The sequence below is a fragment of the Podarcis pityusensis genome, assembly GCF_964106645.2.
Source record: "Podarcis pityusensis genome assembly, chromosome: 10".
Taxonomy (NCBI): domain Eukaryota; kingdom Metazoa; phylum Chordata; class Lepidosauria; order Squamata; family Lacertidae; genus Podarcis; species Podarcis pityusensis.
In genome coordinates, this window is record NC_138035.1 from 13,687,780 (window position 1) to 13,704,563 (window position 16,784).

General features: G+C 45.9%; 1 protein-coding gene across 7 annotated transcripts in view; it reads right to left on the reverse strand.

Annotated features, from left to right (window-relative positions):
- The window catches only part of SOX5 (SRY-box transcription factor 5), a 764,489-nt gene that overhangs the window by 18,131 nt on the left and 729,574 nt on the right, over window positions 1-16,784 (reverse strand). The gene's annotated exons all lie outside the window — the stretch shown is intronic.

Genomic DNA, 16,784 nt, shown 5'->3' on the forward strand with positions numbered 1-16,784 from the left:
GCACTGAAAAGTGGATTTAGTTTAGCAACCCACAGGGCAATTTAAGATGCTAATTTTTCTGATGGGTCTGATGGATACTTGCCTCTGAAAAACCTTGTAAAACTTAACATTGATAGGAAGTTAAAAGTATGCCAGGGGTGTTCCTGATGTTAATTTTTATCCCTATCCTTGTCTGAGATGCAAGTAAGGCAACTGAGAAAATAGCCAAAGGAAATAACTCTGAGTCAGAAATGACTACCTTGTTCACAGGATGTAAACGGCAACAATCCCTTCTGATGATTTTTCAGGAGTACCTTTACAAATGGGTGAAATTTTCACCCCACTCATCACTGTGACAATCACTTTCTCATCCATTTTCCTTAAAACTGTTTCGCCCACAACATTCCAGGGTGAGGACAAGAAACATTTTCCTCACACTTATTTCACAGAATTGTAGGGTTGGAAGGAATCTAGTCCAACACCCTACAATGCAGGAATCACAGTTAAACAATCCTTGATAGATGGCCATCCATCCTCTGCTTAAAAACCCTTCAGTGAAGGAGGGTCCAACACCTTCTGAGGAAGTCCCGTCCACTGTCGGAGAGCTCGCACCATCAGAAAGTTCTTCCTGATCTTCAGTCAGAATCTCCTTTATTTGGTGCAATGAAGCCAACAAGATTTGGCTATTTGATGGTGTCTGAACAACGCCTTGGGTGTTGTAGGGGTGGGGTGGGGAACTGAGGGGGGAAATATACCCAATAGCAGTGAAGAAACACTATCATCCTCAAGACAACAAACAGGGCAAAAGGTGATGGGAAATAGATGAGAGCGGTGTCACTTGCTACACAAGGAAAGATCCTGTGTGAGAGGCCAGGAAGGGAAATATATATGACAGTAAGGATAGGTAAAAATGCATATTAAAGAAACACATAGAATCCGTAATACAGCCCAGCAACTAAACACAGCAACTAAAGAGGCAGAGTGGGATTCAAAGAGAAAACTTGCAAATTTGCATACAGCACGCCAGTGATTTGTGCAACCCCTGGGCGGCTGCTCTCCATGGCTGTGACATGCTTTGTGGTTCACATGGTTGTGCAGGCCTGCTTTGTGCATAACCACTCCCCCCCGCCATTCCCCCCCTCCACAAATACCGCTCCTCACCTATGTCAGAGACCATGCTCAGAGTCTAGTTCTGGGAACGGGTTATGCCCAGCAAGACCAAAGAGGAGCCTCACAAACCCCACGGCATGCTCAGAGCTCGGGAATGCGCCTGCAGTGTGTTTACAAACATGGCTTTCCTGCAAATCCTATAGCCAAAAGCACTGTGTGGCCAGGATTAGTGCCACGCACTTGGCTTGGAGGAGAACGATGCCTCCGCTGTGGGGCCTTGGAAGAGGCTAGCCGGGGTCTGCACCTTTCTCTGAGTGCAATACCTGCATTCATCAATCCTGGAAAATGTTGCTTTCCTCCCCCTCCACACCCAGTTATGGGAGTGCTGTGGTGCTGCAGAACTGAAACATACAAAGCAAAGGCAGCCCTCCTTTTTGCAAGCCGCACACAGTTCAACTTGCCTGGCTTTCGGTTGCCTCTCTCCGCAGAACGCGGGAGCGATAAGGGGGAGGGGGAGGAGGAACCGGAGACTCTGTTTCAGCGACAAGGCGACCCCTAACCCCCCACTACTAAAACATGCAGTATAATAAAATAATTCAATTAGTCGCCATCAAAGGGAAAGTTGAGATAATTCTCAGAGGCTGTCACTCTGAAGCCGAGCGATGTCAAAACAGTCAGCTATGCTTTCGTTATGCCCCTTTGAGCCATGACTTAAGTGAACCTTCAGTCAATCTTGGTGCTGAGCAAAGGGAGAGGGATGGCATGCGAGAGTTGGCAGCGGGGCAGAGGAGGTGAAAAGTGAGTTGCAAAAAGCTTTAATTATAAAACAACAGAGCGGCCTCCAAGGCTGAGGAGGCCCAGCCGTCGCACTTAACCAATCTCTGCTGCGGCTGATGCACTGAACGAAATTAACACGGCTAAAGGAAGAAAAAGAAGAAGAAGAAAAAAACCCAAAGCAAAACAAAAGCAAGAACACCCTCGTGAGCAAAACAAGTTATTCAGTTTTTAAAGCAGAGGACACGGTAATCCATAAATTAAAAGGGTTTTTTAATCAAAGAGGGGAGCAAAAGCTCAGCCGGGACGTAGCAGGGTGTTTGAGTGAAAGGAACAGGAAAGTTTTCAAGAGGCATAAGTAATGAACAATACTTTTGGCTTTGCGGCGTGTGCGTCTCAAGCTGAAGATTGCCACAGTATTTCCGGGTTGTTGAATTCAGTTTGGCACTGTAGTTTATATGGGCATTAGTCAACGAGACGGATGGGGGTGGGGGAACATAGGAAGCCAGCTGATATTGAGTCAGATCATGGCTCCATCTAGCTCAATATTTCCTGTTCTGATTGGCAGCTGCTCTAGGGCTCCCTGATAGGAACCTTTCTCAGCCCTGCCTGAGGGACTGAACCTGGAACCTGATGCCACTGCACCTTTCTCAAGTAGGAACACAGGAAGCTGTCTTAGACAGAATCAGGCATTTGGCCCATATAGCTCAGAAATATTGATTCTGACTGGTAGCAGCTTGCTATAGTTTAAGGCAGAGGTCTCTTCCAGCCCCACTTGGAGGGACTGAACCTGGGACCTTCTGCATGCAGATACTCTGTGAAGGAACCATCGTCTTTTCCAGGATGCAGAGTTACAGTGACGACCCAATAAAACGAAAAGGTCCCTTGCTATGTAATAAACTTCACTCATATGTAACAAACCACGCTTAATTTCTCATCTGCTTTGGCCCTCAAATTTATGTTGTTCGGATTGCACTGTAGTATTTTCTTTTAGGGTTTAGTGGCTGGTGCCTAATTTGTGGGTTTTTGAAGCAAGGTATAAATATTTTTGGAACGTTTTAGGAAGCTGCCTTGTACTGGTTATTTATATTGCTGTCTCTGTCCCAGAATTGTCTACTCTAACAGAATAGGGTCTTTCTTTCCTGTCACCTGTTACTGTTAGAGAAATCAGTATGAATTTATTTATTTTTAAGGTAAAAGAGTGGTCACCCTGATGCTTCTAGATGTGACCACATTCTCCACCTTAAGAACATAGAAATGTAATAATTAAAAATAATAACAATAATAATACCCTGCCCATCTGACTGGGTTGCCCCAGCTACTCTGGGCACCTTCTAGTACGGTTGCCATATGTCCAGAATTTCACGGAATACAGTTGTCAGAAGCAGTGTCCAGGTGTAAATCAGCAAAATGTCCAGAAAAATCTGGATGTATGGCAACCCATGTTGGCAGTGCCATTTTTGGCGATGTTACTTTTGGCCAAAACAACAACAAAAAAGCCCAACAACTTCCAGCATATACAAAAACACAATGAAACTTTAAACATTTAAAACTTCCTGATACAGGGCTGCCTTCAGATGTCTTCTAAAGGTTGTATAAATACTTATCTCCTTGACATCTGATGGGAGGGCGTTTCAAAAGGGATGCATGACTACTGTGAAGGCCCTCTGCCTGGTTCCCTGTAGCTTCACATCTCGCCGTGAGGGAACCACCAGAAGGCTCTCGGAGCTGGATCTCAGTGTCCAGGCTGAATGATGGGAGTGGAGATGCTCCTTCAGGTATACAGGGCCAAGGCCATTTAGGGTTTTAAAGGTCAGCACCAACACTTTGAATTGCTGGAAACGTACCAGGAGCAAATGTAGGTAAGAAGAGCTCTGCTGGATGCCAGTGGCCATCTAGCCCAGCATCCTATCCCACCAGATGCCCATGGGAAGCCCAAAAGCGGGACTTGAGTGCAACAGAGCTCTCCAAACTTGTGATTCCCATCAAATGGCAAACACAACCAGAGAGTGACAAGTTTCAGGTGCTTGGTCCCCAGGTCTCCATTACAACTCAGGTGAGGCCATCAGGAAGTAGCTCCTCAGATGGGGCTTTGTCAAATCAGGTATTGCATGCACCTGGGGAGGCTGCAGAGCACTGGAGAGAACATTAATGCAGGGTTTCCCAAACATGGGTCTCCAGCTCTTTTTGGACTACAACTCCCATCATCCCTAGCTAGCAGGACCAGTGGTCAGGGATGATGGGAACTGTAGTCCGAAAGCCCAAACATTGGGAAACACTGCATTAATGGAAAGAAACACACCCAAACACCAGGCTCAGCCACCACACAACCTCATAAATTCTAAGTACCCTATGAATGGGGAAGGAACAAGGAAGCATCTTTCAGTGTGGTGGGAAACTTTTGGAAAACTGGAGGGCTGGCTTTGGCACAGTGCTAATCAAAAAGGCCATATAATGAATGGCGCCAGGGCAAAATTAAGCACAAAAGCAGCAGCTAACCTGTTTTGCTTTAGAAGAAGAAAGAGGTGGGTGGCAATCGCCTATCTGCTGGGCTACGCACTTTCCAGGAGGATATTTCAATTTATGTTCATGGCATCACTCCGTCAACAAAGGAAGAGGATCCTCTTTCCTGCCCCTGCCCACTCACAAATTAACCGCAGCTCGCTGACAGAGGGGCATCCCACCTTCATCTTGCAAAACCCATTTAGTGGTTCCAAAGGGGGAAGCACAATGGTTTCAAGTTTGCACATCAAAATGCACCCATTAATCATAGCTGGCTGGCTGGAACATGGCCATTTCCGAAACTCTTAGAAACTCTTAACTGTTTGCGATGTGGATCAGGCCTTGACACTATTTGTAGCCGCTATTTGCAGCTCTCTATTTGTAGGGAGATGGTTTAGGTCACACTGCATGTTAGCACACAAAAACAGTTCTGATCCTACCCAGTGGCGCTGTTCAGGCTCTGAGGCCCAGTAGTGCATTTCATGTGTGGCCAATGTAGAACTGACCCATGGATTTGGACTAGTGTAAATGCCAACATGCTGAACACCTGCGAGAAGATTCTTGAGCCTCGTTGAATATCGGAATGTGGCTTAGGCTGAGTCAGGTCATTGATCCACCGAGTTCAGCATTCTCAGGCAGAAGTTCTCCAGGATTTCAGGTAGGGGGGGAATTCTCTCCCAGGTGTTCCTAGAGCTATGCAGGGATTAAACCTGGGACCTTAGACACCAAAAGATCGTAAGAGTTGGAAGGTGCCCTGAGGATCATCTAGTTCACCCCCCTGCAATGCTCTAACCAACTGGGTTCCAGCACTTGCCTATGGCTTTTCCCCATTGAAAACATCTTTGGCTTCCCCCATAACTCCTGAGGTGTTCCTCTTTGCCAAATTTATATTGAAATTGCCATTTTGGAAAAAGCCTTAGTTCCAGGCCTTATCCGGCGATTTTCAGAGGGAAGACGGCAGGGGCTGTGGGAAAGCATGTTACTACCTCGGTAAAGGTAAAGGGACCCCTGACCGTTAGGTCCAGTCGTGGCCAGCTCTGGGGTTGCGGTGCTCATCTCTCTTTACTGGCCGAGGGAGCTGGCGTACAGCTTCCAGGTCATGTGGCCAGCATGACTAAGCTGCTTCTGGCGAACCAGAGCAGCGCACGGAAACGCCGTTTACCTTCCTGCCAGAGTGGTACCTATTCATCTACTTGCACTTTGTGCTTTCGAACTGCTAGGTTGGCAGGAGCAGGGACCGAGCAACGGGAGCTCACCCCGTCGCGGGGATTTGAACCGCTGACCTTCTGATCGGCAAGCCCTAGGTGTGCAAGAATTGCTTGATTTCTGCAATCCTGTCCCCAGGATGAAAAGATTGTGGAAACTGAGGGAATTGCATTTGTAGCTGAGATCACTTGCAATTTCATTACTTGGGGTGGGGTGCATGTTCCCACCACACTGGAGGAGCTCATAACTGGGATGAATATGTGAGCAAGACCTTCCACTCCTTTTGACAGCTGCTAAGCATGTGGCTTGACCTCCCCACTGAGAGATTCCCCACAGCAGCACTGCATACTCCTGGTGGCCTCCAGGAATGGAGAGCAGAGCCTCCAAACGATTAGCTTGAACCATATGGAAAGTGTCTTCCAAGCGAAACAGCTGCCATGTGGAACCCTGCCTCACAGGAGCGATTGCCGGCAGCTTCTGCACGGACGCCATAGCGCTGAATTGGCCTTTCGTTCTCTAGTTCTTCCAGGAGAATTAGTTGGATGCACACACAAGTACTTCAGTCTAACTGGGTGATGGCTCAAGATTCAAGTGCATGGTTCCCCACACCCCTTACCCCACACACCCAACGCAGTAATACTCTACAGCTGGGTTTGGCTAAGTGGATGCAAGCCTGACAGTGGCATTCCTACGCCGAAACGTTCTCTTGGCCAGGGTAGCGCTGGCAAAATCCTAGAGAGCTGCGAACTCTGTTTGCCAAAAAGCTCTTCTCTAACTGCGTAATTCAAGGTTAAAATTTCATTCCAGCTCTCCATCCACAGTATTGGGCTCCTTCCCCTGCCATCTCCACTCCCTCTTCCAAAGGCTGGCATACATTTCATTCACATTTGCTGCCTTGCAGATAATACACACACACACACACACACACACACACACACACACTTGTGGGGCTGCAAGCCAGCCCAGAGAGTGCCAAAAAGTGTCGGCTCAGACACAGCTCCCCAACCTCATGTTCTTCTCTGCCTTTTGCCAAATGCAGTGTGTGTGTGTGTGTGTGTGAGAGAGAGAGAGAGAGAGAGAGAGAGAGAGAGAGAGAGAGAGAGACCAAGCTGAGATGACTGCGGGGAGAGGGTTGGTGAGGTGGGAATCCTTGAGGTCTGGCGAAGCCTGACTTCCAGTCTGCAGAAAGGAGGCTGCATTGCAACTAGGGGTAGGGGGGAAATTTGAATCAGCTTGCACTCTAAAGGCAAGCCTACTAAATTTAGGCTGTGGACATACTCCTGTTTACTCTGCATCCAGTATGCTAGTTGAGGAAGGGGTGTACACATGATGTTATCCACAATCCATATCTAGCCTGTCGTTTCTCATGAAATGCTACATTTTGATGGGTTTTCTCTCAAGCTGGCTTTGATCCATTTTTTTTAAAAAAGAATGATCCAGCTGTGTTTTAAGTTAGGAATTTGTACACAGCCTTGCACTTTCTGAAGGAAAAATATTTGTAAACTGAAACACAGCCATCCTTCAAAATTCAAACTTCTCTGAATTTTGCAGTGCAGTTCATATTTAGGTAAACTGCGCATAAGAATGCATATACTAGTGAAAACGGCATACTGAATTGCATTGCATTAGAGGAAATTGCATACAAAAATGTGTGCATTGGTACAATGATTGCTTCATGGAAGAATGGAAGCCTTTTTTGGACTATTTAAAGAAATATTATAGTATGATGAATTCGTGAGCAGGAAGGCATGAGAGATTGTTGTATTATTAAGATCCAAGAGAGGGAAGACAGTGAGCAAAAAGGGGGACAAATAACAAACACAATGGAAACACCATGAAAAATGGGATGGGATGTTGACAAAAGAAAAGAAAAATCTATTGTGTACTGGAATATTTATGTGGGATATTTTTTGGGGGAAATTTAATACAATATATCTTTAAAAAAACCCAAAAAACCCAAAATGTGTGTATTGGGAGAAATTCACACTAAAGTGCTGGTGCACTTTCATGAGGACTATGAGTGAGTTACCATTGGGGTGCTGGCATTCTGGGCCTGACTGAAATTCTGGAGAGCTTCTGTCAGTCACCATACACAACACTGAACTAGACAGACCAATGATCTGGCTCACTATAAGTCCGCTTCCTATGTTCCTACATTTGAAGTTTTCCTCTCTTTTTTGGACATCATAACCAAGCTGTGGAAGGGACCACTCAACGTGTCTCACCAGGTCAACACTGGCCATCTGTCATGGATGCTTTAGTTGAGAGCCCTGTATTGCAGGAGGCTGGACTAGATTGCTCTCAGGGATCCCTTCCAACTCAATGATCCTATGACACTATGGACTGTGCCACCTCTTATCTCTGGCCATTGCCTTGACAATGACTGTTGTGCAGAAAAACATGCCATAAAACAGAAACAGGATCAGTTGTTGCAACAGGCTGAGCTCTGATGTGCTTAAATGTAGTTTACAGAGCTATAAAACCCATGCGTGAAATGATAAAATAGAGTGAGACTTTCAAATGTTGACTCGGTTATTGTTAGCCCTCGTTCTGGTGGCCCCGCTTTATTGTTTTCGACTGTTCTAATGAACAGGGAAATAGCAACAAAGAAGGGCTTTAACCTTCCAATTATATAAACTCCCCGGACCACCAAAGTAGACAAAAGATTATTTATAATGCAACTAAGATTTATCAGTCAGGAGGTTTCTGCCCCCACCCCAGACCCGCTTTTCTTGTTTGTATTGAAGTTAAAATTGGAAAAAAAACACACACCACAAACCAGTGCCTTCTTCAGCCGCTTAAACTCTCCCTTGCTTATCCAAAAAAGAAAGAAAAGAAAAAAGCACCCATAGGAGCTAAAAGTAGATTTAAGAGAAGTGAGTGGGAAGGGGGAGAGGGAAACGAATTCCGACCTTATTTTCAGACCTCTTTTGGGGTGGAATTCTATGACAGCTTAGTTTTAATGTGTTCTCTCTGATCCCTGATTTTGGCTGGAACATAGGTGGCTTGAAAGCCTGGCTGCAAAGCTTTTAGCAGATCGCTTCGAAAAAGAAGATCCATTTGGTGTTCAATAAATAACACTTTCTTCAGACTCCAACCGGCCCTCAAGCACAGTTGACACTGACCTATTGAATCTGGTTCTTATTCATACCTGGTTGTGAGTTTATCTCCTTTTGTTATTTATACAGTGGTACCTCGGGTTACATACACTTCAGGTTACAGACTCCGCTAACCCAGAAATAGTGCTTCAGGTTAAGAACTTTGCTTCAGGATGAGAACAGAAATCGTGCTCCGGCGGCACAGTGGCAGCAGGAGGCCCCATTAGCTAAAGTGGTGCTTCAGGTTAAGAATAGTTTCAGATTAAGAACGGACCTCCGGAATGAATTAAGTACTTAACCCGAGGTACCACAGTACAAGGGCTTTTCACATATTGATGAGTTTCGCCGTAACAACAACCCTATAATGTAGATTATCGCCCTCATTATGCAGTAGGGAGAGTGCTGCATTCGGAGACACCACAGCACTAAAGGGCGAAACTCACCCCTCAGCCCTAAAATGGGCTTCTCTCTCCTTCCAGTGTTCATAGAATCCTAGAATTGTAGAGTTGGAAGAGACCTCCCGGGGTCATCTAGACCAACCCCCTGCAATGCAGGAATCTCAGCTATCCATATGGATGCAGGAATCACATCCATGACAGATGGCCAGCAAACCTCTGATTAAAAACGTCCAGTGAAGAAGAGTCCATGCAACAATATGCAAATCCTCCCTCCACACAAACCTGGTATTTTATAAATGACAGCTATGCTGGAAAAACAGAATTGGCACAAGCTACGTACACAGTACTATTCACTGAAGCCCCATGTCAATGGGAGCTGAATGCACTTAACTGTTTTGCATTGCAAGCAAAGGATGTCACACACACACAATCGCTTTCTTAAAACCTAAGCTGCGTAAAAGCGTTTATCTGGCTGCCTTCGTTTTCTCCTGAACCAGAGAGGTCCTTGCAATCAAGGGGTTAACGTTTAGATGGGAGGGGTGGCATTAAAAAAAAAAAATGGAGAGGGATGAAAATTGCAGCCCACACAGGATAGGGAGTAGCTGCTTTCATGTAAACAGAAAGTCAGGACGCAGACTGTGCTTTGCTGGTAATTGTTTACTAAACAATAGGGTGACTCAGTCGCTCAGCAGTGCCGCACATGTCTAAAATGGCTCAACATCCATTCCATCAACCGCAACTTCCCTGGGAATGTATTAAAGAAGCTGAAAATGCCACTAATGCTTTTTGTTGTAATTATTTCCTCTGCCCAGAAGCCCTATCACTTGTCCTCTAGGCCTGGAATGTACAGAGAGCGCTGGATTTGTGAGTTTATGGGGTGGGGGTTATTTATGGTGCGTCCGTCCAATGAAAGAACATAAAAGGCTGCAGCTTTTTTGGATGAAGCCAAACTCCTTCTACAAAGGGTTTAGGGCTTGGGCACATGGAGTCCTGGGCAGTTTACTCAGCTAGCTCCTCGACTCAAACCATGAAGTTCCCAGTTCCCAAGCTGCGGCTGACAATGGTTTGCTGCTTCCCTTGTGAAAACATTACCCTGTTATCTACCCCTGTTAAAGGTAGATGCTTTGAGAACATTTTCATCAGGCAGTAAATCGAATGGTAAAAAAAGGGGGTGGGGAAAATCTAAATGGGATCCGCTAACCCACAGGTTTTCAACCAGTGTGCCGTGGGCAACACTGGTCTCTGTCCCTCTTCCCTTCCCTGCCTCCTCTGATGCCCTTTCATGTCTTACACAGCTGTTTGTTGCAGCAGCCCTGGCTACAAGCTCCGTAGGCGAATGGTGCCTCTGGGGCTGGCCCGGGGGTGCTGGTTGCCTAGAGTTGAGGCAATTGAGAGACCAGGGGTGGCTACAGCGGCTGCCTGGAGGACTCCCAAGGAGAGGAGGCTGGGGAAACACTCCACAAGGGAGGGTGTTTGAAAAAGGGTGAGGGGCTGCCAGCTTGGCAGGCGAGGGGTGACATACCTGGGTTCCTGAGCCCCACAGGGGTGTCCTAGAAAGGGTGTAGTTGGTCAAGGGAGCTGTGGACTCAAAAAGGTTGCAAATCTCTGCACTAACCCTATCTCCTTATCTCTTTACACCCCTTCCCTAATATCACCTAAGAAGGTAAAGGGACCCCTGACCATTAGTTCCAGTCGTGACTGACTCTGGGGTTGCTGCGCTCATCTCGCTTTATTGGCCGAGGGAGCCGGCGAACAGCTTCTGGGTCATGTGGCCAGCATGACTAAGCCACTTCTGGCGAACCAGAGCAGCGCACGGAAACGCCGTTTACCTTTCCGCCGGAGCGGTACCTATTTATCTACTTGCACTTTGACATGCTTTCGAACTGATAGGTTGGCAGGAGCAGGGACCCCGTCGCGGAAGCTCACCCCGTCGTGGGGATTCGAACCGCCGACCTTCTGACTGGCAAGTCCTAGACTCTGTGGTTTAACCCACAGCGCCACCCGCATCCCTAATATCACCTAGTTGTGTAGTAATCTGAATAATTTGAACACTGCAATAATCAGATCTCCAAACAGAATGTTTTGAAAGTTAATGCACAGCTAAGTCAACATCAGATATCACGGGCATGCTGTCGCACATGATTTCCGGGGACGTGTGGCATTCCTTCAAATACGTATTGAGAAAATTCCGTATCTTGTTTGCAAATGTGTGTTCCGAGTGTGCAACTCGATTTACGATTATTACTTGTGCTGCAGCAAAATTGGTTGCGTGGTTCCCCGGAAATCTTAAATAGTGCGAAGGGCCATTTATGTGCATAATTCAAAAACAGAACAATAACAAACAAGCGTGCGGGAAGGCAGAGAGATTTGTGGAAATAAAAGGATGGGTTTTAATCACATTCTTAGGCCTGGCAAGTTTCCTTATGAAGATGCTAGATCTCGCCTGCCATTCAGCTGCATCCAAGTGATGGCAGAAGGTGTCAGACTGACAGCTTGAGACACAGGGGAAGCCTAATCCCTCTCTTACTGCAGTTCGTACCAGTTTCAAATCTATTGGCCTGGATATGGCATCACAATACGTTGGGGGGAAACAGGCCAAGCTCCTAAAATTTAGCAACATGTAACACTGTGCTGTAGGAAAGAAGGGAGAAAGATACCCAGAGACGGGAAAGTCTTCTTTGGCGATCACTCGTAGCCAAGTAAGATTGTCTTCCATAAACACGGTTTTAACAATGAGTCCGTAAGTGACTGTGGAGGCCAATTCTGGAACCACACGTCCTTCCACAGTGGGGACATTGGTTTCCCGGCGGGAGTTGATCACAGTGTGGATTTGCCAAGCTTGCCTTCCTCTTAGCACGTTTCTCCCTTGCATCCTGAGTTTGTCTTCAAAGCCCATGACACCTTTGGTAAAGACTGTTCTCCAGTTGGAGTGCTCGCAGGCCAGTGATAGCTATAAGCTTTCAGCCACAGCCCAGCAATATACTCTAAGACTAGGGCCACATACTCACATACTTTAACCCAGTTAAAGCACTCATATCTGAGCAGGCTGAAAGCAAAGAGTAAGGTTACCGTAACTTCCGTCCTAGAGCTTCAGTATGCTGATGACAATGTAGTGTGTGTACGCTCAGAGGATGACCTCCAAACCATCCTAAATATCTTTGCAGAAGCTTACGAAAAGCTTGGCCTATCACTTAACATCCAAAAAACCAAAGTGCTACACCAACAAGTACAAAATAACCCCTCTGCAGTGCCACAAATTCAACTCAATGGTGTAAAGTTGGAAAATGTCAATCACTTCTCCTACCTATCTTTCCACAAGGGCCAACACTGATGCCGAAATCCAGCACTGCCTGAGCTCTGCGAGTGCGGCTTTCTCCCGATTGAAGTGCAGAGTGTTTGAGGACAGGGACATTCGCAGGGAAACCAAAATGCTTGTTTACAAAGCTATTGTACTGCCAACCTTACTATATGCTTGTGAAACATGGACCACTTATAAACGCCATCTCCAACTCCTTGAAAGATTCCATCAATGGGGACTCCAAATTTTTTTACACATCACTTGGGAAGACAGGCAAACGAATATCAGTGTACCGGAAGAAGCAAAGATCACCAGTGTTGAAGCAATGATTCTTCAACATAATCTTCACTGGTCATGTTTTGCGGATGCCTGATGATCGTCTTCCAAAGCAACTACTCTATTCCAAACTTAAAAATGGAAAGCACAATGCTGGTGGTCAACAAAAGAGGTTTAAAAACTGTCTCAAGGCAAATCTAAAAAATTGTAGTATAAACACTGACAACTGGGAAACACTGGCCTGCGAGTGCTCCAATTGGAGAACAGCCTTTACCAAAGGTGTCATGGGCTTTGAAGACACTCGAACTCAGGACGCAAGGGAGAAACGTGCTAAGAGGAAGGCATGCTTGTCAAATCCACACCATGATCAACTGCTGCCCAGAAACCAATGTCCCCACTGTGGAAGGATGTGTAGATCCAGAATTGGCCTCCACAGTCACTTATGGACTCACTGTTAAAACCATGTTTATGGAAGACAGTCTTACTCAGCTACAAGTGATCGTTGAAGAAGAAGAAGAAGAAGAAGAAGAAGAAGAAGAAGAAGAAGAAGAAGATATAGTACTTTAATAGCAATTTCTTCCACTAAAGCAGAGGTTCCCAATCTTATTTGGCCTAATGCCTCCTTTTCAGAAAACAACAACAGTGACTCAGCACTCACTGTCTCTCAGCCTAACCTACCTCACTAGGTTGTTCGGAGGATGGAATCAGGGGACAGGGAACTAGGTCTTGAGCTCCTTAGAGGGAAAGGCAATAAATAAAAGTGAGAAATAACATCAAAATAAAAATGGCCGGTAGGTGCACAGGGCAGAGCCTTCTCTGCTGTGGCACCCACACTATGGTATAAATTAGGAGTGGTGAACCTGCAGCCCTCCAGCTGTTGTTGGAGTCCAATTCGCATCATTCCTGGCCATATGATAATGGATGCTGGGAGATTGAGGCCAGGCCCAGCAGTATCTGGGGGGCCTCTGTGCAAGAAGTTCCGCTTTAACTCTTGCATTTTGGGTATCCTTTAGAATTTTGTAATTTATTTTTTAAGATTTTGATTGTTTTCAATTATTGTTGGATATTTTGCTTTTGAGATTTCCTCTTCTTCTTTTAAGTCTCATATATATATATATATATATATATATATATATATATATATATATGTATCTGCTGTTCTTTCCCCCTGTGTTTTATTCATCTGCATATTTTAATACCACTTTGTCACAGGGCCAAAGCAAATCCCCTCTAAGCAGTCAACAAATGAAATCATCATTAAAACAGGTTAGAAGCCGAATGCAACGTTCGCACTAATAAATTTGCAGCAATGGTGAAAGACACAACCGAAAGGCATAAAACAGCAGCACCTTTCTCAGTTAAAAGTGGACATATATAACCAGGTCTTTAGAGAGCCTGCTTAAAACCAGTCAACGAGGGGAGCCAATAAACAAGGAAGTGTGCATTATTGCTTTAAAATTGTGAGCCACCCTGAGTTTCTTGGTGATACAACGTTTTAAACAAGCAAACAAACAGATAAATCCCTGCGTTGGCAAAAGCCAATGGGGTAGAATACCCCCACTTTAATATTATTATTATTTTTAAAAAATGCTTTATATATAAAGAATCGAAGCCATCTATGCAAAAACTGAGAGGAGAGGAAAGTAGATATACCCAAATCCATCTGATAATCAATCTCTACCATGCGTGGGCACTCGCTAGCTGTGAGCAGTGGCAGTGTGACAAATATAGCAAAACCGAAAAATCAGGCTACAATAGAAGGGAGAGAGGAGGGGGGATCTTTCATTGACCATCTGTGAAAACAAGGCATGTGGCCATTATATGCAGAGGCCATAAATAAGCACAAATGCTAAGAACCAAATGGCAAAAAAGGGAGTGAGAGCTAAGCTCAAAACAAATCAAAATGTTTAAGGCTGAAGAAAAAACAAGTCCGATCTTGGTACTATATCAACTTGACATCTATTTTCATATTTTTTTCTCTCTCTCTCTCTCTCTTTTAAGGGAAGAAGCTACGAAGCAATGATGGGAGGGGAAGAGCAAAATTCTTTCCATACAGTAGCACTTCGGATAAACTGCCCGTTTTGATGTGAACGATCCCGTGAAGGCTGTTGACGGGAGGTACAGGATAGGTTTGACATCCGGTGTGATGGATGGGCAATGACATAAGACCCACACGCCCCTGCTGACGCGTTGTTGCAAAGATGTCTGGTAAGTGTGGGCAGCATTAATGTAAAGCAGATTGCACACTTCACCACAACCCGTCTACCCAGATACAAATCCCACTGTCTGTTCGGACATCACTTGCGGAAGGCAAAACCTCTCACTGAATGTCACCAAACTTTGTCTGAAGTGGGTTGGGGTTTTTTTTTTTTAAGGCAAACTTTGGTGCCCCCACTCAGGCACATCTGGAGATAATGGTTGGTATTCTTCTAAGGAGTCCCACCAGTGCTTGTGCGATGGGAATTTCCCCTCTCTCATGTGCCTTCCCCAGATCTGCTCCAGAAGGTCGGTGGAACCCATAGAGCATATTCATGGAGGGGAAGAAACAGAGGACTTCCTGTTGTGCCACAGAAATCTTTGCACTGCTGGAACATTTGCCCTATCACTAAAATGAATCCAACCCAATGGGACTGAACCTCATGCATGTAAAGGATGTGCTCTACAACTGAGTGACGGCCTGCCCCCAACATTTTTCAGTAGAGTTTCGCACACTGTTGGCTTTGGGCTCTTGCCCACTGTGGGAGAAAAAGCAATACCCAATGCATGTTGTACTATAGGTATTTGGATAAGACTAACCCGATGCCGGTGGTACTGTGGTCTAAGCCACTGAGCCTAGGGCTTGCCGAATGGAAGATCAGCGGTTCGAATCCCTGCAACGGGGTGAGCTCCCGTTGCTCGGTCCCTGCTCCTGCCAACCTAGCAGTTCGAAAGCACGTTAAAGTGCAAGTAGATAAATAGGTACCGCTCCGGCAGGAAGGTAAACGGCATTTCTGTGCACTGCTCTGGTTTCACCAGAAGCGGCTTAGTCATGCTCTCCACGTGACCTGGAAAAACTGCCTGCAGACAAACGCCAGCTCCCTCGGCCAGTAAAGCGAGATGAGCATCTCAACCTCAGAGTCGTTCACGACTGGACTTAACTGTCAGGGGTCCTTTACTTTTACCTTTACACCCGAAAAGCTCCGCACCAAAAATTAACCTAAAAACTGCATTACAGTGGAACCTCGGGTTACGTACCATCCTCCTTACGAACACTTTGGGTAACGAGCTCCGTAAACCTGGGGGTAGATGGTCCTGGTTGCGAACTTTGCCCAGGGATGCGAGCGGAAGTCGCGTGCCGGTGGCGCAGCAGCAGCGGGAGGCCCCATTAGCAAAAGCGCGCCTCATGTTAAGAACGGTTTCGGGTTAAGAACGGACCTCCGGAATGAATTAAGTTCATGACTGGAGGTACCACTGTGTTTTATTCTGCTTCTAGCAAGTCATGGGGAGGAACATGGCCTCACTCCAGAATATCCCATGAGAAAAGGCCTTGGGAAACGGGAGGCTTAATGCTCTTTTACTCCCTTCCCAAAGACTGAAGCACTTTTTCTGCTCAAGAAGACGCTGCCCCGGCATTTACTCTGCTCATCCCCATCCATCAGGCAGCCAGAGAGGCATCAGGAGAGCATGATGGATGCAAAATTATCACAGGGCTGCCACTCGATACACTTCCTGCCATTTGTAACTAGCGTTGGAGCTGACATGCTTTTTTCCATTATTAAACATCCACATTAAGTCAACATTGGTCACTGTCATTTCAAGTCTGGTACACTGTTTAAGGGGAAAGCGGAAGATGATGGAGTCTGAGGAGGATGAAGTGAGGAGTGGGAATTGAGAGGAGGGTGGAGGGAGAGGGGGAAAAATAAGCAATCTGGATCTTGTTCTCTTTAAACTCGCAGAAATAAAATCTGCCTTTGCCGTCGCAAAGAGATCTTTTTATCGCAGCTCTCCAGTCTACAAGCCCTTTGAGAAAAGCAACGCTGCAAAGGGAACAGGAATAAAGTCCTGGGTTGAAAAATCAAGAAAATTATTAAATGCACATTTCTTGGGGGGTGCATTCACTCCTGTGACTTCATTCTTTGAGGGGGGGGGGGATTCCACTTACAT